Source organism: Alligator sinensis, unplaced genomic scaffold, assembly GCF_000455745.1.
Source record: "Alligator sinensis unplaced genomic scaffold, ASM45574v1 scaffold952_1, whole genome shotgun sequence".
NCBI classification, from domain to species: domain Eukaryota; kingdom Metazoa; phylum Chordata; order Crocodylia; family Alligatoridae; genus Alligator; species Alligator sinensis.
The window spans coordinates 2282844-2310441 of record NW_005841999.1 but is presented as its reverse complement, the minus strand read 5'-3'; the positions used below and the strand labels follow the sequence as shown (position 1 = coordinate 2310441).

At 40.2% G+C, this 27598-nt stretch overlaps 1 long non-coding RNA gene across 1 annotated transcript in view; it reads right to left on the bottom strand.

The window, feature by feature from the left end:
• Positions 1-5978: 5978 nt before the first annotated feature.
• LOC102369464 overlaps positions 5979-27598 on the bottom strand; it is a 36194-nt gene continuing 14574 nt past the window's right edge. The window contains exons 2-4 of the long non-coding RNA XR_323589.3: positions 8111-8226; positions 7545-7668; positions 5979-6303 (exon numbers count right to left, since the gene is read on the bottom strand). This is a non-coding gene — a long non-coding RNA (uncharacterized LOC102369464). The remainder of the gene's footprint in view (positions 6304-7544; positions 7669-8110; positions 8227-27598) is intronic.

The window sequence follows — 27598 nt, the reverse complement described above, 5'->3', positions numbered from 1 at the left end:
TTAGTTGGTAGGAAATTAAATCATTGTGACACCTCTGTTCCTTGTCAGCAATCCCCATGAGCAAATCTACAACTCCCTTCAGAGTGTAAGTAATAAGGAGAAATCTCTGCAAGAATCTATTATAACCAACATAGTTGTTATGTTAATTTTTTTTCCGGCTTGTAAGATTTCTTTTTCTCTCCTAGTCTATTAGTTGTTTCTTGTATTGTCAAGGTAAGTATATGGCCACATGTCAAGGGAAGGTAGGATAGGTTGGTCTTGCAAAAAATATATATGCCACCACAACATGTATAAAACCTCACATTTGCACATGAAAAATAGAAATGTTTGGAAGGCTTGTCTCTTCATGAAAACTTCTGTGCATTTTTTAAATATATCTACACAAACATTATTGAAAACATCAGAAACATTATCAAAATGATTTGCAATAATATTTTTGTTGAAAACTAAGAAAAATCAGGGGATGAAAATGTGTAAAATCTTTTTTTAAAAACAAAGGGATTAGTTGTGGAGCCTTTTACATTTAAAAGAACTTTAAATTTTAAAATGTGGACTAGTTTTTCTCTTTTAACCAGCCCAAAGAGCCAGTAGTAGTTTCTGTTGACCAAAATAACTTTACATTTATAAAGTGCCTAGTGTTTTACTATTTTCAATGGAGAGAGATAAAATATATGTACATACATATATGAGTTCATCAATAAAAGAGTTTAAAAGATACTAGATGAAATGTATATTAAGTAATACAAAATCAGTTTGGCTTTATGTGAAATTCAGTTTTGTAACTAATATACCTATTTCAAAAATCCTTAATTTTAGACATTCCATCTACTCATATTCCAGATTTCAAATTGAAATTCATAGGGAGCTCCTTAAAACTGGACCCAACACATCAGATTATATAGCTTGATATTACCATGTGGCAACTCGTATGGCTTTATCAGATTGTTTTTTGGAGCAGCAGACTAAAACAGATCAAATCTACCTAGACTCCGTGAGGGCAGGGGATTTGTAAACACCAAATAGATTGTATTGCATTTTCAAAGTTACCAATGTAACTATCTTTAGAACTGTGAATAAATAATAAAGACAAAGGCATCATTTTATTTGTTTTCTAAAAAAATAGGTCCCTTTCCTTTGACTACATACACATTAATTGCTGTGATGGCTCAAGGGTGAACTGCACCTGTAGTCTGTCCTCTGGTTTTTCCTTTGTTCCTCTTCCTGTGTTCAAACAGCAGGCATCTACTTATTCTTTTTCCAAACTGGAACTCACTCCACTTTAAACTGGATTTCTATGCTATTCTGAAGTAGTTCGTCTCCAGGGTACTACCCCATCCTGTCTTCTTCCTGACTTCAGACTAACACAACAGCTAACTACCTCTCTCTACTCATTCCCACACAGAGTAAAATATATCTTATATCCCTTTGCATTGCTTCATGAGCGCAAGCCCTCAGGAGACAGGTTTGGCTTCATCTCTCTCCAAGTGAAACTCTGCAGTTCGTTGCTCTTTTAGGGTAGCAACCTTCTGTTTCTAACCTTGGCAACAGGACAGGCCCTTGCAGCACCCTTTTCACTCCTAAAATGTGCCTAATGGTTCATTAACGTGACTTCAAACTACTCTTTCCAGATATATTCCCCATTTCCCAAAGGTACATAGCAAGCACAGGAAAGTTAAGGTAAATCTGCAATGTCCTCGTACCTCAGTTTCTGTTCATCATCCCTCTCAAAGTTTAAGCAGAACCAGATGCCTCAGAAAAACCCTCTAGTTCCAAGGGCCTGAATATCTGTGCAGTCTCTCTCCTCATGTAGCTGCCACTGATGCTCTTTCTTTCTTCTCTTAGGTTGGGTACAGACATTACATGTCATGCTTTAGCACTCTAAGGAAGTAACTGAACAGTTCATGGCTTTGAGAGTGCTTAAAAATGGTGGATCATGCTCTAAGCTAACCCTGGATGGATGTGTACTAACCTAAAGCACTTTCTGTTAGAGCACTTTATTGAATGTCTGTGCCAGATCTCATTGAGGGTTAACTTTGAGTGCAATTACTGCCTTCCCAGGCAGTGTTGTGCAGGGCTGCACTCTATCCTCAAGCAAAGCTCATTTGCTCTGCCCAAACCTGGGCTGGCCCTGCCCCCTTGGGTGTCACTGACCCTAGTGTGTGACAGCCTCTGATTCCAGCCCAGCACACAGCCTTGCCAGGGGCAGTGGCAGGGGTGGGGGAAGGGAGTTTCTGTCCCTGCAGCTGCCCTGGCCCTGCAGCACACTGCAGCCTGCAGCCCAGTTGAGGGGGAGGGGCTACGGAGAAAGGGCTCCAGGGTCTTTCTTAATGCAGCTGCCCCTACTGGGTTGTACCCAGCATAGCCTGGACAGGGGAGCTGCAAGGAGAGGGGTTGTTGCTGGGGTCTCTTCTTCCCACAGCAGCCCTGGCTAGGCAGGAGCGAGCTGCTGCCTGGCTGGGAGAGGAGCTTGTAGGGGGAGGGCTCTGGGGTCTCTCCCTGCAGCTGCCCTTGCTGCACTGCACTGCTATGCAGCCCAGGTGGGGGAGCTGTGGGGAGAGGGGTCTGGGGCACCTCCGCCAGGGGCTTTTTGAATGTCTGTACTTATCCTTAGTTGGTAATTTGTAATGGCTTAGCATCTCTTTCATCTTAGGCTCTGGTTCTGAAGGAAGGCAGGTAGACCTTTCTCACTGACCAGCTTACCCACTAGTCTTTTGGTATTTTTCCTGGAATTCGTCTGTATCTGACATTTTCTGCTTGTTTCCTCTTAAGACCATCATTTGATATATCTGCATGCAGGCAAACAGAATAGGAGGTAAACTGAAGTGCCTGCAGTACCTACTTTTTCTCTCAATTTTTGAAGTGGAACTCTGAAGAAGACTTTGAGATTGTCAGGAATTTGAAGGCCTCTTAACCATAAAAATAATGGGAATGCAGTATCTAAATCTGCTGGCTTTGAAATTCTCAGTTTAAAAGGTTTGACTAGATGTTTTCTTCTGAGCCTCTCCTAAATGGTGATTTTCCGAGATCCCTTCCAGCCCTAATGTCGCTGTAATCTATGAAGTCTATGAAATACATTTCTTCTTTCTTTAGTTAAAAAAACAGATGTCCCTTAACTAAGTGGGAAGGAAGAGAACTGCAGCATAAATGTCCATTTCTCTCACTTCTCATTTGGAGAGATCAGGTCCTCTTCCCTGTTTCAGGAGCCATTGGAATAATTTGGAAAGATACTAATATTAGCACTTGCATAAATTAAACCTTTCAGTCCCCAGAGTGACTTCAGGATGCCCTTTTTCATTAAAACTAGTTTGCATATTGCCAAAATGGTCTGTTTAGAAGAAGATTTTAAAACAGAGAGCTGATAGGCAGAAATCAACAACATTGCGAAGAAGAACTTTAAGGTCAAACAAATCAGTAAACCATTATTGAAAGATTTTTTCTGGGTTAGGGTTTTCTGTTTGCTCAGGAATTCAAACATTCTTCACATTTCCTGATGCAACGCTTACTTTTTAATTCATCACATTTATTTTTGCAGAGAAGCGATATCTGAGATTGAATTTTAGCAGCAAGGTTCGCCTTTCCCACTGTATTATGTAAGGCAGAGAAATTTCTTCATGAAGGGTATAAAGCATACCTAACTTTTAGTTACCTCATCATTCTTCGGTTACAATATCCCTTGCATTGTTTCACTATTAATATTTATTCTAATATATATACTTTCCTAAGCAGAACAGGACAAACCTATGTCAGATAGGATTTGTGCAGATGTTCATCTTAGTGAACTCCTGGAAAAAGAAATGCAACATTGGGTGCTGACGGATGTGCAGCTCCCTACTGTAACTCATGGTGCTTCACAGGAAGCACCATGACTTTCAGGGACCCCTCTTCCCCCCTGCCAACCCAATAGATGTTCTCTGCTGTGTCTGTGGGGGTGGAGGATTGAGCTCCACTTTGGAGCCACTGGCATGTCTGCAGCTTCTTTCCTCTAGCCCCACTCCGCTCCTCCCAACTCTGGTGCTGTCTTCAGGATGGGGGGTGGGGAGGAGGAAGAGAGTGGAGGGAGCTCTGTCTGTTGTTTGCCCAGTCTGCACTGGGGAAGGGGGTGGATTGGAGGCCCCCCTACCTTGGTTGGCCTCCAATCTGCACACCTCCCCCCTCCAGTGTAGGCAAGGCAAACCCCAGACCAAGCTCCCTCCCCTTCTTTTCTCCACTTCCATCCTGAAGACAGCACCCAGGGTGGGGCTGGGCTTTATGATCTTAACCCTGCCCCCGGGCTGGCACTAACAGAAGTTAAGGAAGGTGCTCCGCTTGTTAATGAGGGTTCATTTGTCACAAGATCAGGCAAATTTAAAGTGCTCTGCAGCTGCGCACTTCTGTTGGGGCATGGCTGAAGAGTGCTTTCAGGGGGCTGATCATGAGACAAAACATTACTTCCATCCGTGCCTGTGATGTTCATTCTGTGCTTCTCAATAATAGATACTTTCAGCAGTACAGATGTAAGATCATTTGGATACTCTGGGCCAGATTTACTGAGTCTGAAGCAGTATTTCAGGGAACTGCCTCTAGGAACAAATGAACTACAGCTGAGTGCCTTCTCAGTGTAGAGGTCACATTGAGGAAAAAGGGCTGGAGGGTGCAATGCAGAACAGAATTTTGCTCTGCCAATCTTGGCACAGCTTAGAGCCTCCCACTGCTATTATTCCCCTTTTCTGGTGCTTGAGAAATGCAAATCCACAAAGTCAGTTTACTTCAACATAGGGCTAAGTTATATACAATAGCTGGCAAATTTTACAAATTTTCACTGAGCAAAATCTAACTTTAGACCTTCCCCGAGAAAAAACTACAATGAAGAGTCCCATTCCCCAGATTTTCCTTTAGAAATGTGAAGGAGGTTATCAGTTTCCATACAAGGAAGAAAAGGTATGTTTTTAGCCCTTGATCTTGCAAAGGTATGTTTTTAGCCCTTGATCTTGCTTGGGATATTTAAAAATAACGAAGGACACGTAGGATATAAAAATCCTATTTTTCAACATACACATGTGAGCATGTGCATGCACAAGCAGGGATAAGCATTATCTTTCATGAAAGTCTTGGTATTTAGTCCAAAGAATCACCCCATTAGTCCTCCCCACAATCTTTATGCCAGTCTCATGTATGTTGACATAACTGTGTTGACCAAAAAAAAAAAAAAGAAAAAAAAGATTACATCTGGGGTACGGTGAGGGCCATAAAACCAAACCAAGACCAAACCCAGCACAACTGTTTCAGAGTCCTATCCAAAATTTGCTAAAGCTGGCTTTGGCAGTTTGCTAACCTCAATATTTGTACTATTCAAAGTATTTCCTAGAGTAAGTATGGAGAATTAAAAAAAATCTGCAGCTAGAGCCAAATCTTAGGAGGTGATGAGCTTGCCCTTTGAAGTCTCTTAGAGTTTAAGGCACCCAGCACCTCACAGAATCTGGCTAATACTGAGAGTCTATTTATCTTGAATAAAACTGACATGACTATATATGACAAAAGGAGAGACAGAGAGGCTGTGGGAAAAAATACATGTCAAAAAAAGACAACTCTATTGACTTCAATACAATTTCATGTACTGATACCAGGGCTGAATTTGTCCTTGTAGATAAAATGATAGACTGGACTTACTAAAAATGTGCTACAGAAAATGAAGTAGAAAAATAAATAATGCTTGTTACATTAAAAGATAATTATTTTTCTGCCAAAAGTAGATAGCAATTCTATTGTATTTTGTTTGTTCTGCCTCTAGGAAGCAGGCAGCAAACTGCTATGAAAATAGGGAATGTTGTTGTTATATAGAGAGAAAAACCAGCCCCCAGTAAAAGTGGAGGTTGAAATCATATAAAATATTATTTCTAACATATCTTTTTACCTTTTTCATTATTACCCTATAATTTCGGACTAGCCCAATTGGATTCAACTGTATTGGGCAACCCCAGAAAAAGGATTAAAGCTGGCTGAATTTTCTCTCCTTCTGTTTCACCACAAATTTATATCTGTATCCCTATGCATTTATTTCTGTGTATTATTTATACACACATATATATACACATACAAACAGGCACAGTGTGAGCAAACATGGTCTACATTTTTACAAAGTGAGTCATTCTTTTCTGGTAAGAAACTTAAGCTTCTTCTCTGGTGAGAATTGCATTCATTTTCGTTAGCATCATTTCTAGTTTATTAATCTCTTCATGATATTGGTTTAAGGAGCATCAGGAGTGGATTCAAAGTCCATGGTAATCAGTGGGAGTCTTCATGAATTTTAGGTCTGGCTCTTGATGCCTGAATGAAATTATTTTTTTATTAGCAAAGACAACATTATGCTTTACAAGGGAGGTCAGTGTCATTATCTCCATTTTATACACAAAACCCCTGAAAAATATGCAAGGGCCTAATGGTCTGTTCTTGCACACCTCATTCTTTCATGGTCTAGCTCTAAGACTTTATATTATTTTGACAAGAAGACAAAAACTAAATTTTGGATCTGTTCCAGTAACCCATTTGTACATCGAACTGCTGGTAAATTCAGTGAGAATGCTGCCAGCAGGATTAGATATTTCTGTCTAGATGACACTTCTTAGCCATTTTGAGCCCAGTGCTGTAGTGTTCAGGCAGAAGTACCTATGAAGTTAACAGAAAAAGTTTCGCTTCAAAAAGGTTTTGTCATCCTGTCAGAGACTTAAGAGTTGCTGTTCTTGCAGAAAACATTGCACTTTTATCACAGATCAAATACTTTATTTTACAAAGATCATTTTTGGCTACAGTGTTGGCCTGATTTGCAGAGATATTGAGAATTTGTAACTTCTTGTGAAGTCAATGGCTATTTTTCAAGCTTCACTGACATAAATGGGGCTTCTCCCATTGATTTTAATTAGTTTGGATCAGGTCTGATTGAAACTGTGGGTTCTCAGCACCTCTGAAAGTCATTAACTTCTATTCATCTATATCTTAATGTCAAAATATCTACTTATCTGCTGTCTACATTTACATAGCTATGCAGAGATATCTATGGAGGGCTGGAAGGGCAATTTTCTGAGGGTTACTAAGGGGCTCTGTTCTTTCCCAGTTGCATACTGCTTTTATGGCGGGGCAAATCCTGTGCAGCAAGATGCTATCCCCTGCAGCAAATCAGTGCACCAATCTAGGACTTGCTCTCCATAATTTTTTGCCCCACCTCTCTATAATCTATCTACATATCTGTTGCTATTCAATCTTCATTATAGCTATAAGTCAGCTTTAGCCATGTCAGGCTGGTAGCAACCTGCAGAGGGGAACCAAGAGGCACAATCTGCCTACCCAGGAGGTTGTGAGTAAGCCTACCTTTCGCAAGCACTCAAGAGATGTAAAGACAGAGCTGCAACACTATTGAGGCTCACCAGCAAACTCCTATATAGTAGTACACTCCCATCACTGACCCAAATGCGTGCTTGTACTACTGTACATGCAGTCACTAGCTCCTTTGACCCATTCATGTAATCCAGAAGAAAGGGAAGAAACAGAAAGCATATAGCAATGTGACTCACCTTGACCCCGGATTCAGTCAGATGCACCTTTGAGAGAGACACCTGGGGTATTGTTACACCTTCAGGAGCATCCTTTAGTCCCCATTTGTTCTCTGTTGTCTGCTGCTTGGCCACTGAGAACAGACTGAGATGCTCCAGAAGTCACCTCCCTGACTGACAGCACCCCAGATTTACTACATCCCCCAAGTCTCGCCAGCTCTTGGAGGGGATTTTGCCAGGTAAAGAAACCACACTCTTGTCTGGTCATGTGCTCAGAAATGACAGATTTCCATCCCCCCCACCTTGGAAGAACCCTTGTCCTTATGGCAAGGCTTAAGTATGGTTTCTTACTTACATTGGTCATTTACATTCATTATGCATTTGAGTCTTAGGGAGCCCATACTATACATATAACTCCTTGCCCTCCTCTCTCCCTCCCTTCCAGGGTGTATCTGTTTAGCAGACCACAAGTCTTTCCTGATCCAGTTATGACCCAGGGAGTATTTGCAATATATTTGCATCCTTTCATACATATCCTATGAATATCATCTCTCACTTAATTTCCCCATTGTGAAATATGGCCTTACCTGAATAGCCAGGTGTTTTTTCTTGCTACAGGTCTCTCCTTTTAAAAATGTAGATTCATCAGTGTCTGGATTGACCTGTCTCAGTTGCATCACCATGTCCACAAGGATCTATTTGACTGGCCATTAAACATACCAATGTCAGATGTTAATTCTCAGTGATTACTTCTCTCAAGTGTAAATAGGGAAGGAAAATTAAGTTAATCATTGCCTAACTAAACAGTCCTGGCCAAAACATGAAACAAAAAAGTACATTCATATCAAATACCACAATTCATGCAGACATAATAATGATAAGGCTAAATGCAGCTTGCTGTTACATATAGAGAGGCAATATGTGTCATATCAGAAAGCAAACTCAAGAAAATATTCATGACACCCCATGAACACTTCAAAATATTGTTGGTTTGTGACAAGTATGTAATACATACTGAACTCATCTCTCAGCAGTTGTTATATGAATTCAGGTGCCACTAGTCATAAGCATGGGTGGATTTACAGTTTTGAAAAGGAGGGGGGGTGCAGTTAGTATGGTGCATCAGCCCATATAACACATTTTTTTTTACGTAAGAAGAAACTAGAACCTGTACTAATATGTTATGGGCCTCAGGCTATATTATTTGGTTTAAGATCAACCCTACTATTCAGGAAATCTTGTTGCACTGACTATAGAATTGTCCAACACAATAAAACCTCCTTCTCTTAATTTTCCCTTAACAGTAAATAGGCGCTAGCCATGACTGAGGAACTATCTTACTTCAAAGTGTGAAATTTCCACCCAAGAGGCACTACCCAGAGTATGAAAACTGAAGACAGCCAAGCTTCTTGACATGCCACCCTGCTAGCTAGTTCCCACAGGTGTACCAACTAATTAATATGAGGTGAATATACCTGACTTGATCTCTGAATCAATTCTCCAGCTTAGTGAGTGATGGGAAGGACTCTCCATGTTTTGTTTTCTGGTAACATATTTGCGAACATCAGTAGGCTGTTTCCTTCTTTGTATCTAGCCTAGCTGCTCATCAAACCAAGTGGATCACCTGTGAAGCTAGTCTTAGTAACTCCTGTGTTCCAGGTATCCATTGTCAAGGAATGAAGACTTTCTGTCTCTCTCCCTAGACTCTCTCTCTCTCCCTGGTTTCAGGATTAAACCTATGTATCCAACTTAAAAATTAATGCTTTTATACCTCACAAATTATCCTTAGCATCTTGCACAATGTTAGGCTGTATAGGAATTACATAAAATCTATATATTTCATAGGAAGCAGTGGGCAGTGCACCTGAGCTGACCACTGGGAATCCTAATTTAGTGTAACATAAGCAAGGAACAAATGACAACCCTCCTAGGGCAAAGATGAACAAGCAAATTATAATAATGTTCATATACAAGACTGTACAAAAAGACTATAAATTTAGTGAACTATTCAGTATCTACCCAGACTTCCACTGCAACTGGCTAATTTTAGGTTGCCAGCCTTAACAAATGAATTTCTTGTCTTCTGACTGTTGTGACCAACATTGGGAATTAATTGAATTCTTAATACTGTTGCTATAGACTCTTCTTCTGTTTAAGAAAAAACTTATCAAGGCAAATCAGGACAAACACAAATTGAATAGATGTTAAGGTTTTCTAGCTGTAATAGACTAGAAAGCATATCCTATTGTTATTATATCCAAAACATTTTGAAAGTACAAGCAGAGGAACGCATCTCTATCATCTGAATTTAATACAGAATCATGTTCTTCTCCTGTCACACACAGAATTTGTTATAGATTTTATCTGGAATAAAAGCTATGTCAGTAGTGCCACATAATACATTTGTAAAGGTTAGAGATATTTTAACCCTCGTCTGTGACCAGAATTTTAATAGCAAGCATCCTCTCTGAAGCAGTCCTAGTGAGGGAAATGCTTCTGTAGACATTAATGCAAATCAGTGTAGAACAATGCCTACACAATGTTGCAATGGGGTCATTGTAGAATCATGTCCTTGAAATTACAAATTTATGACATAAGTAAAAATATATTATTACAAATTCTGTCAATCTCCTGTCTTTGTCACAGATTTGTGTTGTTGCAATCCAGAGAGATTAAACCATTTTATTGCTTAAACTGTCACGAAGACCTGCAAAAACAGAACAGCAGCATTACTTTAATGACTTTCTTTTTGAAATGTGCATTGTTACAATCCATGCATAATGAACAGCGAATCCACAGAAGTATTGGTTTTATCCATTTGTATTGCAGTTTCCAAAAATTCATGAAGTACTCCATCTTGAACTTCACTAATTAGGGGAACAATTAGAGAAGCAAACATTTCATCAACAGGAGTTCTGTTCACAAGGGGTTTGCAGAATCAGGCTCTATATTTGAAACTGGATGGGCTGTAACATGGAAAATTAAAAGCCTGATGGAGGAAATGGTTATTTCTTTTTATCCAGTTATATTTATGACTGAAACTTTTCTGGCAGAATCTGTTTTCTACTTTAATTGCTCTTTATTTCTTTGCTAAACTTGAGAGATTGAAATTCCTATACAATGTAGTTTAGCAGTGACTGTGTAGCTAACAAGGTCACCATACTTTAAAGAGACAAGAGACTTAGCACATAGTTTCAACTGAGCAAATGGAATTGAGGGTGTGGGCTTGGTTTACTTAGTTTGGTAGAACAAGTGATTTGAACAATGTTTCCCTAAAATTAACAACAGTAAAAATATCCCAAATGAAATCTCAGGGTTTAGGTCCATGGCCATAACTAAGTATACTAGTTAAGGCTTACTTCGGCATATGGTCATTTTCATCCGAACTGCAAGACTCTTTGGGGATAAATGATGATTTAATTAGTGGACTCCATACACAGCTTCAACTTTTACCTTTTCTCCTTAAAACAAATCTCTAAAAAGCATTGACAGAAGTCTTGTTTTGATTATCCCTTTATCTTTCAGCCATAGATCAGTATCAGGGCATTTTCCCCTTCTTTTTGTTCATAATCCATTATAGAAAATACTGTGGATGTCTGCAGCATGACTGAAACTCCACATTACGTTTGCAATTATCCATAAGATTTGTGTAGCATAAAGCAAAAATGTTTGCTTTAAGGGGACATCTGCTATAAATAAAATGATACTATAAATTTTCAAGACAGCCATCACCTACTTTGTTGTCAGAAAGGCGAAAAGTCTCAGCTTCCCAGCACAGGTTCCTTCTCAGCCTTTTGCCAGTGGGGTCAATAGCGTTTACTTTTGTGCTTTTTATAAGTACCCTCCCCCACTTTAATGAAATTAGCATGTAATGCTTTCGATGCCTGCACATATCAGCTTTCATTCTTCAGGGAAACATGTGAACATCATTAAAACATAGTTTCTCCCTCACTCTCCAAAATATTTCCTTAACAAACTTTATGAAATTCAAACCAGGGGGTTCATTCTGATGCTATCTTTATTAAAGTGGCATCTGTTAATGCTGGTAAATGTAAGCATCTGTCATCGTTTCTGGTACAACCCTTTATTTTCAGGGGCTAGGAGACATCAATCTGGACTTAACATTTGTAATAAAGGTGCCATCTGAGGAGCAAGACCAAATGTTTAATTTGATTTTCTTCTTATGATTTAACCCCGCTCATCTCCCACTTAGGAGGCAGGGCACAGGAGCAGAAGAGAACTTTTGTTTTAATGTGGTTTGTAGTGTTCTGTTGCATTACAGGCTGCATTATGCCTTCAAGGCTCAGCATCATAAAGAGTGAAAAGGTGTATTGCTTGGGCAGAGGAAGGAGTCTACCAGGTGCACATAGGGAGTGTGGAAGTTGTTAAGCCCTTTACAAGGCTGTTATATGTTCTGCTAGCTCTCCAGGTCACTATGTTTGTATGTGTGGGAGGATGTTGGAACAAGCTGTTTGCCTCACCCATTTTGAAGAGGCTAACATAATGTTGCTTAATGTTCTGGAAAGTTCATGGTTAGTTATTATGTCTGACATCTGCACAAGAGTTTAAAAGAGGCTTTGTGTGTGTGGGTGCCTTTTCTTCATAGGGTCCATACAAAAAAAACTTCAAACATGCGAATAGCTTGGAACCTTTAATCTCTTTTAAACTGCTTGGATGGAACATTTTAAACATGTTGGCTTCCTTGTCCAACAAAAAGAAAAGGTACCTTTCAAGTTATAAGGGAGTTTTCTTTGTTAGCAAGATAACCTCGATATTTCTTGTCACTTGGCTTGGGCTGGAATAAATGCTTTCTGATTGATAGGCTAAGTAAATTATTTTAGGAATGAATTAAGGTGCTCAGTCCTACTAATTCAAGTATGAACAACAAGCAGTTGTAGGAATGTGTCTACAGTACAGCTGTTTGCACTGGTGTTCTGCAAGGGGAGCTCACTACACTTGCAAATTGCTGCTGCTTTTGCCATTAAAATCCCTGCTCATCATGGTTGGAATTGGTCAGTCAAGTACACTACTGCCTGTTCTGAAAAATCATACATTAAAAACCAATGGGCCAGATCCCTCTTGAAACTGAGATTGTGTAATAAATCATGAGGTTTAAAAAATAATATACGTGAGCTTTTAAAAATAAGAAATGTTACAGCCTCTTCATTTGCCTTCTGGATTTGCCTTTGTCTTTAGGGTTCTGGGTTGCCCACAGACATGCTCGTTGGCATTCTAATCACAACTCATCAGAGCAGAATCAATGCCTGGAGTCTGCCCCGTGCTCCGATTACAACGCTCCAGCTTCTCCTCATCCTCACATGTATCAATATTCCCCATGTTTGAAAACAGCTGAGGGGGCACTTTACATTTTGTCTAGTGAGCTTTAGTTAAAGTGCCCCTGTGGCCATTTTGAAATGTGAAGGTGGGGGCTTAATACACATGATGGTGAGCTGTTGTAATTGGAGCTGCTTTCCAGGAACTTTTCTAATTAAAACACACCTCCCCTCTACCTCCAAGCATGTATATAGGCAGCCCTGGTTTCCAAGCATTTCTTTCCAACCATAGGACCAAGAAATGGTTTTTTTAAAAAAAAAATTAAATATAAATACCGAGATTATCATGTAATCCCATGCTTAAAGATCTGGGGCCTTAAGCAAATCACCAAATGTTGTGAGACTTGAGACAAAACCTGAGAGTTGGCAACACAATACTAATATAGTATTCAGTGCCTCTGTCCCCCTGCTTCTCTGTCATTGGAGAAAAAACTCATTCTAGGAAAAGTCAGAAGCTGGGAGACCGTTCCATTTTGCTTGGATTCCTCTACTTTCTTTCTGGTGTAAAAGGAGATGGTAAAATATATTTGTCAGATAGATATATCTCACAGAACTGTATTAATCAAATAATATTTCATTAATAAGAGTTTACAGCTAATGCTGACATGCCATGGTTGGCCAGTGCACACAGAAAAAGAAACGACAAAATATAATGAAATGACTTAATTAGGCCATAATTTTATTAATTTAACTTGTCTGGGAACTACAGCAATAACTGGCACAAAGCAGGTTATAATTCCTTCATAAATTGTTTCCACCTAGTGGAATTTCTTCCCAGCTGGTTCCCAGCTGCTTGCTAAAACCTCTCTACTCTGTCCTGTAAGAGAGATAAGGAGCTGGGGGGAAAAGGGAAGTTATCTCATCTCCTTCCCAATACAAGATATTAGGAGTCTCTAGTCTGTTCCCCTGGTGTCTTAGGTAACCCTCATTCATTTCTAACTCTGGTTTATTAGGGAACATAACGTCCTGTGAAATATAATAGACATGTGCCTTTTACAGACCTGACACATTTTAAACATCAACTCCTGAGCATCCCTGCTGGATTTTTGTCTTGTTACAAGCAATCTGATGGTGAGGAAAAATGCCTTCCCAGTCAGTAGAACCATATCAATGCTAAGGCTTTTTTTTGTGGAGATAGGTGTATATCACTAAGATATTAACTGAAAATAATGATTAAAGCAATGTATGCTACTGATCTGATATGTAAGTACATAAAAATATGAGGGGAACTACTTCAATATTTTAAAGAGCGCTGATTGGAAATTATTGGCTAGAACATTTTTTGGCAGAAAATGCTGAATTGATAAAAACAAAACTTTTGAAGGAAATACATCTGTTATGACCAATTAAAAAAAATGGAATGAAGTATTCCAAAAGATCAAAATGTTCCTTAGCCAAATGAAACACTTAGGGTTTTCCATTTCAAAATTAATTTGTGTTTCAATTATTTTATTTTATATTATATAAGCATTACATTTAAAATAAATGTTACATATTGACATGATATAAAATATTTCAATCAAACTAAAGTGTGTTTTTTTGCTGGAATTTGATAATTTTGAAAATTCTTGTTTGTGTTGCCTTTGGAATGGAAAAACAGGAATCACAGATTTTTTCATGAGACAGAAAATTACTTGAAATTTGAACACCCTTTTTGTATTTGTTCTTCAGGAAAAACATTCCTATCAGCCCACACCTTGAACGGTTGGGGTGACTCTGCAACAAAAAAGCATTGCTTGTTGACTGCAGAATGGAATCAGTTTTGAAATACAAGAAACAATTTGGGCAGAGTTTCTTAACTTTGCAAAATTAGGACTGAAGCTTGCAAAGAAACCCCTGAACACACAGACTTACTTAAATTTCCCATGTGCATAACTTTTGTAGGTCTGGCTTTATTGTGCAAAGTTTCTTATGTGGCTTTCAAGGATGATCTCTAAACAAACTTTATTAAATCACAAAGGCCAGAATAAAAGATTTAAATGGATTCTATTTTGTAAATGGTTTAGACCTTAAAATTGTCATTTAATACAGCAAACATTTGTGAGCAGTTTATTAGAAAAAGACACCAGGCTGATCAAATTTAAGGAAAACTGGCAAGTAAATTTTAACCAGATGCTGCAATGATTCTTTCTGTTTCAATAAGAACCCAATCCAGCAAACTTTATGCAAGTGCTTAACTTTACTATTATGAATATTTTCATTGAAATCAACAGGGAAAAGTTAGCTTTGTGTATAAATGTGTTCAGGATTGGGGCCTAAATATATATTTTTAAACACATGCTTAAGTAATATTAAAAAAACTTCTAAGAAAAAAGTTCAAGTTATTAATCTGGTGGTGCCTGTTCAAAAGACAAGCATCAGCTAAAACTTCAGTGGCAAGAAATATTATTAATATTTATTTCTTTCAAAATAATGTTCCTCTCTCTTATGGGCTCACATCCTTGCCATCTTTTCTGGATTCCTTTATCATCTCTTGTGTTGCATCCTATATTATATGTAAGAGGTTAAAAAACTTTCCAGTATTATCCTAAATTACAATGTATGAAGTATCTGCACTAATATGTGAAGGAAGCTTTTGCATTTCTGTAGTGATTTATTCCCATTTGCATGTGTGTGAAAGATCCCTTCATCAAAGCTAAGCCTTGTTCTCAGAAGATTTAGCTTATGATGTGATGATATGGTATAAACCTGTTTGGTGCATTGACCTTAATGCACAAACAAACCACCCCTGTCAGCTAGTCTATATCTCTCACAGACACTCGTGTTTAAGAAAGCTTTCAATGTTTTTGTGGTTTATATCTTGATGTTTTACCACAAAAATGGATTCTTTTATCTAGTCAATTCTCTACTATATTTCAGCTTTAGCACATAGGGAAATTTATCAGTATTTTCAAAAGAGCATAAGCAACTTAGGAATCTGCCTGTCTTTCAGTGAGAATTGGGCACCTAACTCCCCTAGACTTATTGAAAACAGTCTGAATGACTATTTATTTGTAGCAATTATATTCATATGCAGCACCTTGTTGTTTTCTATGTGTAATTTGTTTTACTTCCAGGTAAATATCATTTTATCTACTGATTTATGTATAAACCTTTTCAAAAAGATTTTAGGCATAGATGAACAATGTAAAAGTAGCTCATATTTACACATATTCCCATTTATTTCAGTAGAAGTGAAGTGCCCACAAGCCTTTATGGATCCAGATATAGTACCTTAACTACATATAGTATCTCATGGGCTTTCAAACATCTGTATGGAAATTGTATCTTACTTTCAGGTATCTCAAAGAAAATCCAGAATAATTAGATAGATATTATCCATTAAAAATGCTGTGCTGAAAATCTTTAACTAGCATATGAAAGATTTTGTACCTCAATATATAGGTTTTAAATTAAAATACCTAATTTTGGAAAGATCAGTGGGTAACAGTGTATAAACATCTATAACTCAAGAACTAATTTTAGCTCTTCTGTACCTACTATCAAGAATGGGGCTAGGGTATGTAATGACACCAAAGCAATTCCTAAGTTCGTATATGAACTTAAAAGGGTACCATGTTCACTGAAATAAAAGATGAGGTCCTCCCACCAATCCACATGGGGAAAAAAAGCCCCCCATCTTATATTTGCAAACAAGGACACCTCATTAAATATATCATCTATCATGAAACTGCTGCCAAAAGCTGTATGTGTTCAGTAATGGAAACCAACTATGAAGCTGATTAAATGTAGACAACATTGAGCATGACTATAAAACACACAACCCATATTTGGGCAAACATACTGACAAGAGCCTTTTTTTTTTTGGCCCTTAAAAGCAAACAGGCAAGTGTTCCCTTCACAGGAACTGGCACAGGGCCTGGCAGCACTACAGTACCAGGCTGGCACTGGGAAGGCCAGAGCCAGCCCTGACACCCTCCTCTTGGTGCCAAAAGGCTGAGACGCTGATGGGAACCTACCACAAGGATAAGTTATTTGCACATGCACACATGGACTGTATTATTTTCATGACTCAGCCAGAGCCACTTCAGCCAATATAACATTAATAAAATCTTTGTACCACAATAGAACTTCATGTAATTTTTATACCATATATTTGAAAACTGTTGTGGAAAGATATTTTTTAACTTGTATATATTTTCTTATAAATCCATGTAATAGATATAGGCCAAGAACGGAAAGTATTGTTGTATTACATTGGGAAGGGGTTATTATTAGGTTCATACTGATATAAAATACTCATATCAATCTGGCCCTTCTGGTTTTAAGATATAAAATGCTAATCTGTAACTCATCAAGGACAGCACAGTAATCTGAAGTGAAGAAATTTCTGAAGGAAATTTTATTCTTACAAAGACTTGTCCTTTCTTATGGCGCTACTTAACTGATGCAGAAATGGAACAGTATGAATTGTAACAAAAACTGTATGATTCATATGATCAAAAACTGTATTAATTGCTAACAGTGGACATTAAAAATAAGTTTGGCGATCATAACTGTAGTAAGGTGACAGGGGTTGTTGTTGATCCCCACTAGCAGGAGGGTTTTAACTATAAAAGCTGATTAATCCCTGCTGAATCACTGTAGTAGTTTTGGCTTATTAGCCCTGTCTTCAAGGTGGAAGTAACTCTTTAAGGAGAGAATGCTGGAATCCAGGACAGATGTTCTGGAGAAAAACCCTGATACCGAGAGCGAAGAATTGTTTGATGGTTAGGGCACTATGCCACTGCTCGGGAGACCTAGGCTCAGTTCCCTGGTCTGCTACAGCCTTCTTGTCAGAAGTCATTTCTGTCATAATGCCTCAGTTCCTTTGCAGTAAAATGGAAATAATAGTGCTTCTCTACTTCACAGGGGTCTTGTAAAGATGATGCATTGGCAATTGAGGGACATGCAGAAATGGGGTCGTAAGTACTCAGGAAAGATAGATTGTTTACAAGCTCTAATACACACGCTTGTCCTTATTGAGAGAACCCTGGCGTCACTGAAGTCAATAGCAAAACTCACATTGCCTTCAGTATAGCCAGGATTTCATTCAGTATACAGGATGGCCCTGAGTACTGTCCTGTATAAACTGTGCCAAACTTGGAGTATTTTGTACACTCTATAAAATATAACCCTTCATGCATTCATCCAACGAGTCACTCTGTCTCACTTACTTTTTCCCCCCATGCACACATTTAATGTGCCTATAATTTCCTTGATGATTTTCATCCCTTGTTTTAATATTGCAACCATATTTGCTGGCTTAGAGCCTGGTCTCTTGGACTCATCTGACAGTATGTGCTTTCATTTGCTATTCAACTATTGTACTGTCCTCTGTGATTTGGTTTCATATCCCTGCTTGTATTTTTTAAAACTTCCTCCTTGACTTCTCTCTTCCCTTGGCAGAACTAAAAAACAAAAAACTTATTGGATTAATGTGGTTTGCATTTACAGTGTGTCTCATTTAAAAGTTTTTTTTTCCTCTTTTGCACTTGCAATATCTTTATCTGCTCTGAAACATAATTCAGTTTCAATTTATATACTGTTTTTTAACATCAAGCAGTTCAAAGTCCTTCATAAAATGGAGGAGGAAGAAGCCAAATCTGAATAGTCCTTGCAAATAGAAAAATTTTCAGGTTAGATTTAAATTGAGATACCATACGGGCATTCTACATATTAACATGTTTTTTTCCTTAACTCTCAATGTTTTGTACTTTATTTGTTTGCCTGTAGAAGTGTTAAACTAAATGTTTTCTTTCTTTTTGGGGGGATTCCTTGGCCGTTAATTGTTTTACACGTTTATGTAATGGATTAGTATTTTTCATTATAGCTTTTCATGTATACATTTATTCAAAATATTTGCCATGATTTCATAGGTTTTTTTTGTTTGTTTGTTTGTTTTTTTACAGATGGACCAGAACTACACTTGAATAGCTGAACAACACTTCCCTCATTTCTTAAAAATAATTTGTCTATAATGTAATGTCCCCTGAGATAAAGAGGAAGTTGCACTGAAGACAAATGGGATTTTTTTTTTTTTTTTTTTTTTACTGAGGCTACTGGACACAGACAGAACTTGTAATTCCCTCTGGCACTGCAGCTCCCAGAATAACTAAACACAACCTGACCTGTCTAGTGCTAATACACAAGGTCTTCCTAAACCCTGGCCTGGAAAATACATTGTGGAAGGGACTTTGATTATATAACCAGAACACTTTCAGGTGCATGGGGTATTATTATAGGGTTTCCTGCTCCAGTAATTAACTCCATGTGATGCAGCACTGTTGTGCCATGGCTCTCAGACACAATACAACTAATTCCCCCGATTACAAATCATTTTATCATGAGAAACATCCCACACTGTGGTTCCCAGATAGAGAGTTATACTTACTATAGGTGGAATATACTTACTATGGAGTACCTAATAATCAATTATTTCTATAATAATAGGTTGAGGATTAAGGTCAAACTAAGGAGGAAGAAAACAAGGAAAGAGGAAACATACCACATCCACCCTATAACTTGAGAGATATTTATGAAGTAACACTTTGCTGTGAAAAATGTACAAATAAAAATGGGTCATTTGGCGATGACAAATTATTTTTCCTTGAAAAATCAAACATTAAACTTCCAGCATTTTGCTCTGTAGCAGTAAGACATGGCACTGGGCATTAGGCTTACATGAGTGTAGATGACATATACCAGCCACAGCAGACAGTAATAGAGGTTTTTAAACAGCTAGTGACTTGATAATCCTATTCTGTGTCTTAGGCCAAGTATAGACATTTACTGACTTTTACAGACTTTTACAAGTATAAGTGCTTGGAAACCAGTCTGATCCCATAACAGTACAGAAGCTCAGTGCACTTAGACTGGTTTAAAAATGGTGGAACCAGGGCTAAGATAGACTTGGATTCATATACACTCAAATTTAATAGATTTAGATTAAACCCATTCATCAAACTTCTATACCAGATCCCCTATTGATTCAAGTTAGGGTGCTGTACATGGATATCCCAGGTGCCTTTGCAGCTCCCTGATAGCCCCCACTTGTAGGAAGGCATGCTAGTACTTGCCCTGCACTCACCTTGTGCCTAGCTAGCCCTACCCCTGGGCTCTCACAGAGCTGAATCAGCATAGTGACTGAAGATGACATAGGAGAGAGGGGATGCATGCTGAGCCATGCCCTGCAGCCTGGTCAGGCTCTCCCTGAGGCTGTGTCCACTCACCAGGGTGTGGGGAGCCCTGGGGTGGTGTGCAGGAGCCCACCCAGAGACCCCCATGCCATCTTAAGTGGGCGCAGGCCCAGGGAGCATGACTGGGCTACAAAGGACAAGCAAGTATGGTTGCCACTGCTACCTGCCTGCAGTTGCCAAATGCCTGTGGTTTATGATGATGGGGATGGGTGGAGAGGTGTCTTGCCATGCTCAGCAGCCAATCAAGGGTGGCTTGGCCACTCAGCTGCGCTTGGCTGTGCTTTGCAGTCTCTGGTAGCACAGGGAACCTGCTGGGAGACATACAGGAGCACCCCCAACCTGCTGGTCTTGGCCAGTGCAGGCAGCCTGTGTCCTCCCCTGCCACCAAAGGGTGAACATGTGTTCAGTTTGCTCCTGAACTAACCTATATCAGTTAGAGTAACCCACGTAAGTTTGACTGATTCTACTTTGGGCTTTTTGAACATCTGTATGTAGTCTTATGCCATCTCTGGGATGCTCCTTTCCAGGATATTGTAATCCAAAGGTCACTGGGGTAACAAGCTGAAGAAAAGAAACAGTTGGTCAAAGAGGGACATTTCAACTAATGCACAGTAATTTCTATTCAACTGATATTATTCATTCCTTTTCTTTCACAAGTAGGGAAGTACATTGATCTTCCTTTCATTACTCCTCCAGTAATATACAGATATCAACTACTCAGAGACTCACAAACCATTGTTCAAAGGAAGGCATTCTCCTCCTTTCATGCTAACATAAGATTTTTTAGGTATCAAAAGGAAATGTTTTGCTTGAGGATACACTGAGAAATTAGATTAAACCTTTCCTATTTGACTCCATTCATTGGCTACTGAACATTTACTCCAATCTAGCCCAGTCATTTGCATTGTACTTTGTAAAGAATGGAAGCCTTAGCTGAATGTATTTCTCTCTGAAAAATTATTTGAAAGATCTTTGATTATATCTTTTCTCATTTTCCTGCTGCCACTAGGGGGAGCTCCAGGTTTCAGCAGCCCTCTTCAAAAGCCAGCCCTGCTCACTGCTCTCTGGCTAGCTACTTCCATGCCCAGGAGCAGTGTTCCCAGCACAGGGACAGCACATAATAGTGCTCTCTTTGCCCATTCTGCATCTCCATGCTATGACTGCTCCAGTCGCTGCCCCTGGCAGCAATGACCAACACTGTGGGCTCCTGCTGGTTGCTGTGGTGATCCTGATGGACCTCTTTGCTGACTGCCACCTGGCCCATGGCCATTTCTCACCTCCTGGATCCTCCAAGTACAGTGACCATCTGCCAGACTGCCACGTGCCATCCCAGGGCCACCGCTGCTCACTTGATGCCTTTTACCCAGCAGGGCCACTGGTGACAGACTCCATGATGTCACCACTGGGGCTGCCATTGCCCTCCTGGGTGTCCATCCCTGCTGCTTCTGGGACCACTGGCCAGCCAGAACTTGTGGCAGCATGTTGTCCAGTATACCTGAGATGACGAGGACTTTTCATTCCATCCAGGAAGAGCACACACCAACTGCTGAAACTTCCTTAGCCTGACAAAGGGTTTTTGAACCTGAAAGCTTGCTTAATAACTATTCTCCAACCATTTGGGTTGGTCTAATAAAAGATATCAAATTCACCCAAGGAACCTTGTCTGCCTGAGATGACAAGGCCTTCTGCATGACCTGGGCTACCTTCCAGGATCTCCTGGAGCAGCTCCAGCCACACCTGGAGTGGTAGGACACTGGCATGAGGCCACACTCCACCATGGACACTCACCTGTCCCTCACCTTGCTTAAGCTGGCCATGCCTGCCAGCCTGTGGTACATCAGCCACCACCAGAGAGGCCATCCTGGAGATGTTTGAGGCCCTCCAAGACATGCTGAGGGACACCACGATCCATGTGCATGACCCCCTGGCAGTGGTGGTGGGGTTCTGTGTCGTGGGATTCCCTCAGTGCGTTGGGGCCCTGGATGAGACCCACATCTCCATCACCTACCCACCTCATGGAGATCCATCCCTATTACAGCCAGAAGGGCTTTTAGTCTGTGGTGCTCCAGGCTATTGTGGACCACTGTGGGGCCTTCAAGCATGTTAGTGCCAGCTGGGTGGGCAGCACACATGACATCTTCATCTTCAGGAACTCCAGCCTGCTGGTCCTGGTGGAGATTAGGCATTCTGTGCAGGGGTGCCAGACCTGCAGCTGGGTGCTGTGGTGGTTCCATCTCTCCTCATCGAGGATCCTGCCTACCTGCTTCTGCCCTGGTTTCTGCAGCCCTACACTGGCCACCTGGACCCCTGCCAGGCACACTTTAACCAAAGCCTAGGCCAGACTTGTGCCCTGGTGGAGTGTGCCTTCAGCTGTAGCAGAAACCGAACTAATGCATCTTATGTTAATATAGAGTGTAATAATAGTGAAATGTAGCCACGTTAGTCTTGTCCTGTGAGCAACTTGAAAACTCAATTTTGTATCTTTCTGCTTGACATAAGTGAATAAACTCTGCAAAGCCTTTATGTATAAGTGTGTGTAAAAGGGTGAATGGTAAGAAAATAACAGAGATGGGGAAAAAAAAATGTAACTGTGTATGTAAGCAACAAGGCGCCAAACGTAAGTTACTAGTAAGTAAACTAATTAATAAATGTCTGAAGAATCCCTTTCAGGCCTATGCACAAAAAAGATAACCAAGAGAAGGAATGCACCCATCCTGCCAGATGGGCAGCAAAGACACTCCAAGGCTAAAATACCAACTTTGATGACCAAACTGACCTCCGGCTGAGATAAGCTGAATACAAAAAAAACAAACAAACAAACAAAAAAAAGAACCGCAAAAACAGAAGCTGGGTATGGAAAAACCCCAAAACACTGAAACAAAGGATGCCAACCCCTATAAAAGAGAACTTCTAAAATGCCAAGTTGGGTGAGTCTCTCTCTCAGCTGCTGTTTCATCAGAGCACAGACACTTCTGTTTCACCCCACTCCAAGTTGTTATCTACAGGATCTTTCTCTCATAATAACCACCCTACCTGCTATCTGCATCTTCTCTCAATAAGGCCAGGGCTGGCCACCCAGTGGTATTACTGAACAACTGCTGCTGGTAACTATAATGTCTAAATGGAATGGTTGTTTTGTTTGTGTGCCTGTGTGTAAGTTTTGTGCATGATAATCTGTGTGTCTATATTAGTAGTGTGTCCAAACCTCTATGTCTAATTCATGTAATCAAGAAAAGCAGCATTTTGCCTTATCCCCCTTTATAAGGTCTCGCTCATGATTTGGCAATTAAAATTTAAAGTAACACAGCCATTTGAATGGACGTTGGTGCACCCTCATTACCCGCCTTGAGTTCACTGAGAACAACCGTTCAGTGAGGTCATCGTTGTGGCCTTTGTGCTGCATAACATCTGTAAGGCCCAGAAGGAGTTCTGCTAGGACTGGGCAGAGGAGGTGCCATGTGTAGAGGATGCCTGGCAGCAGGAGCACTTCCTGCATGGCAGCAGCACCCCCACACCCCTGCCAAGGCCCCAGGACAGCCACACACCCATCAGTGGGGGCCAGGGCACCAGATGCAGGAGGCACTAGCTAACCACCTCTTTCAGCACTCCCCATTCTAGCCCAAGTGCACCACCGCCCAAGAACCCCCCTATCCCCTCTGCCATCCCCAGCACCATGCTCACACATGTCTCAGAAGAACAAGCTTTTATTCTCTTCATATCAACCAGAGCTCCCTTCTCTTCCCAGATTCCCCCATTCCCCTTCCCCGCAACAAACAGAGCCCCTCCACCACCCACCCTACCCACCAACAGTAAAACAACTTCTTCCCCCTGAAAACTTTATACAATGTCCTTTGTGTGCTGTGCTGGGGTGGGAGGCTGTGGGGTGGGGTGCTAGGGGACAGAGCCTGGGGACAGATGGTTAGCACCCTGGCCTTTGGTCATTCCCCCATGGGTGCATATGCTGTAGCAAGTGTGGTGGGTAGGGAACATGTCCAAGATGGTGGCTGGTGTTCCCCCTGACATGGTGGCTCCCTCTCCAGCAGCTGGTGTCCAAGGCCAGCAGGGCCAGAGTGCAGTCCTGACCTTGCTGCAGGCAGTTCTGGCTTTGAGCCTGCATGGAATTGAGGTGAGAGGTGGGGCTGAGCCCAGGTGGGGGGGGGCAGGATGGTGCTGGACCTAGGGTGGGGTCTGGGGTAGGGGCTCCTGACTGCTGAAGGCAGTGCAGGACCTCCTCCCAGGCCCAGGTTGGGGCCTGCTGCTGGATGGCAGGTGGCTGCAAGGGATCAGGTGGGGCTAGGGTCAGAGACCAGCCAGTGGGGAGCATGAAGGTCACCACCAGGGCCAGAACAGTGTCCAGCACCCAGCAGTCATCCATGGCCTGCACTACTGAGGCCAGGATGGTGTTCTGCTACCACAGCACCTCCACCCACTTGCGCTCCACTGCTTTACTGCTCTTCAGTCTAATGAACCTGGCTTGATTCTCTCTTCTCTCTTTAAAGAGGCTTGTCTAATTCCTCTCTCTTTCAGTGGAAACATCTTTTCCCACTTCTTTTTAAAATTCTAACAGTGTTGGCTCACACCATTATTCTCTGCCAATATGACTGGCCAACTTTGTTCTGTTCTGATATCCTGTATCACTGTGCTACACTTGGTCTCAACTCAGATTTTGGCCCAATAACCAGGTGAATCCACATGAGATATTTCCTGCAGAGTAAACCAATTAGTTCTGTAGTAAATGTCTTGTCTAAATATCTGTAGTAAAGGTCTATACATGTGGCCCTATTAGACTGGAGGAAACTAATTAACTCTGTAGCAGGATAGTACTTGTAAATAGAAGTACTATACTGCTGCGGAGTTTTTGACTCTGCAGCGCGGCACATGTAGACACTGATACGGCTGGCTGGGATACAAAGGTGGTTCAGTGAGGGGGTTGCCTGCTGGCTAGCCCCACACTGGAGCACCCTTGTGCCCCAGCCACCTCCTCGGCAGCACACTGAGCCAGGTTGGAGCAGCTTCAGGCTGGCAGGCTGGCCTTCCTCCCCATTCTCTCTCAGGTGAGGCTGCTCTGATCCAGTTCAAAGTGTTGCAGTCTTGGGCACACATGTAAATGCGGTGCCCGGGAGCAATAAACTCTAGCGCAAAAGTGTTGTCCTGTATAAAGCGCTGGAGTTTATTGCTTCACATTAATATGCATGTGTAGATACACCCACCATACTCCTCTTTGCTCTGATGGGGCCATCCTACTGAAATACTTTGCAAGAAACCTAGTCAGGCAGTTCTCCACTGTTTTTTCAAGCTGTAGTATCTTGTTTTTCAGTGGTAACAGTTATGGATTGGTCAGTTCTATTTTGGAAAATAGTTCTGAAACCTAAGCAGTGTAAGTCTGTATGTATTCCTCAGGTGCTAGAAACAATTCGATCCGCATAAGATGTATCCAGGCATCTGTTTTCACATTATACAAAGGGACATACATTTATACATTACCTTGAATTACCTGTATAAACCCATCATAAACTTCATCAGTAGCGGCCTAGCAGCATTTGGTGGCTTGGGATAGGACTTTTAAAAATATGCTCATTAGGTCAAGAGCACCTCTTATCAAAACAAGATTCCACCAGGCAATGGCCCAATCACATTATGGATTCCTAAAGTTAGTAATAGCAACAGAGCTAGCAGTAGTAGGAAATTTTCAGAAAATTTGACTAATATAGGCATATATATATATATATATTAATATAGTGAATGTTATGGATGATTATTGTTATGCCTTTGTTAATTAGTCTACTTGTAAAGTGCTGCAAAGGTGTTGAATTGTTTGGCTAGCTATTTATATTAACATTAAATGTGGATACATTTTTACAACTACGTCAAACCTGTAATCCTACACACTGGCTATTGACATGCTCTGGCCATTATAATAATTTTGAGTATTGACGTACATTTATTATTTTTTCCCTTTAATATAACTTTTGCTCGGAATAGGTGAGTATTAATAGTAGTCTTATTATGAAGGAGAAAAAAGAAAAGAACTAGAATTTTAAACAGAATATCCAATTAATCTGTAAAAGGCCTTTTTGAATTCTATAAATTAGTCTCTCTCTATGTCCTAGTCTATGTATTCATGCCATCCCAATGCTTAATCTATGTAGGATTATTAAAAAATATAAATTCTAATGATGAGAGTTTTGTGCATTCCTGTGAGCTATTACTTGATTGAAGCATCACAAATTTTAACCAAAGTGTTTCTATGAATCACAGCAAGATAAAAATATTTGACTTCATAAATCTTTTATTTCTGAGTGACTGATGAAAAAGAAAAAGGTCTATAAAGCCATGAATACCTATTTTAGTAAGCGATGCAAAAAATTCTATAAAGAAATAATTGATAATCTTGAGATTAGTGACAGAAAATTATAAATCTGTCTCCTTTATGAAGTCTTTTGTGTGAAATATGGAATGGTTTGAGCTATAAAATATGAGTTTACCAGCAGGAGACTCAATCAACAGCTTTGAACACAATATTTTAGGATGAAGCTGGAAGCCAATACTATGGAGATGTGATTTTGAAATTTTATTTATTTATATATTTTTCTTTTGTCTGGACTCTGTTAACATACACTTTACAATACTAATAGTAACTGCCATAGATAATTACTGTTGTTATGTACATGCTTTAACATGTAGTTCTAACACCTTCTCTCAATGGTCTTGAAAGACACCATTTAATATTTGTAGATATTGTGTTGTTCTACATCTTAAAACCATAAACACCATGTCAGAGGCTCCAAGGAATAATAAAATATTAATTTGATGGCAAAAAATTAAGTGGCTTAAAGAAAGAAGCTGTTGTTTATTCCATGAGTGCCTTTTAAGACATTGATGTCTGTCTTTGAATGTGTCTATTCTTAGCCAAACTAACCACACATAATGAGACCTAAGTAACTGTCCAACTTCAATCATGCAGTTCACTTATGGAAAACCACAAATTTCTTTTTTTCTACAGGGCTTCAGTATTAAAAAGTCCATTTTCCTACCCCCAATCCTTCTGGTTTTGACAGAATTGTAAAAAGATAATCTGTATTCTTGTTAACACTGGAGAAAAGGCATCTACTTAAAGAAATGACACTCACTTCACATATGGTAAAGAGAGCATAAGAAGTGTGTAGTAAATATGCTACAGCATAATTAATTGAGGAACCATAAATGCCTGCCTGACCACTACTAGAAAAACAAATATACTGGACATATCTTGGAAGGGGAGGTGGGGGGAGCTAGATCCTCTACTGATGTAAATACATGCTATTGGAGGTAAAGATCTGATGAAGTATGTTTTGCAATGTGAAAGTTTGTCTAACTCTATCCCAACTACGTAGTTGGTCCCATAAAAGATATCACCCTAAGGAGTCCTTGCCTCTCGCATAACTTCTGAACTACCATGGCTATAACACAGGGGCAGGCATTTATTGTTGCTGGAGGGCCACTAAATGAGTTCTGGGGTCCTGTTGAGGGCCATATTAATCTCTCCTCTCCTCCTTCCCCGCCTCCATGCAGAACCCAGCTGGAG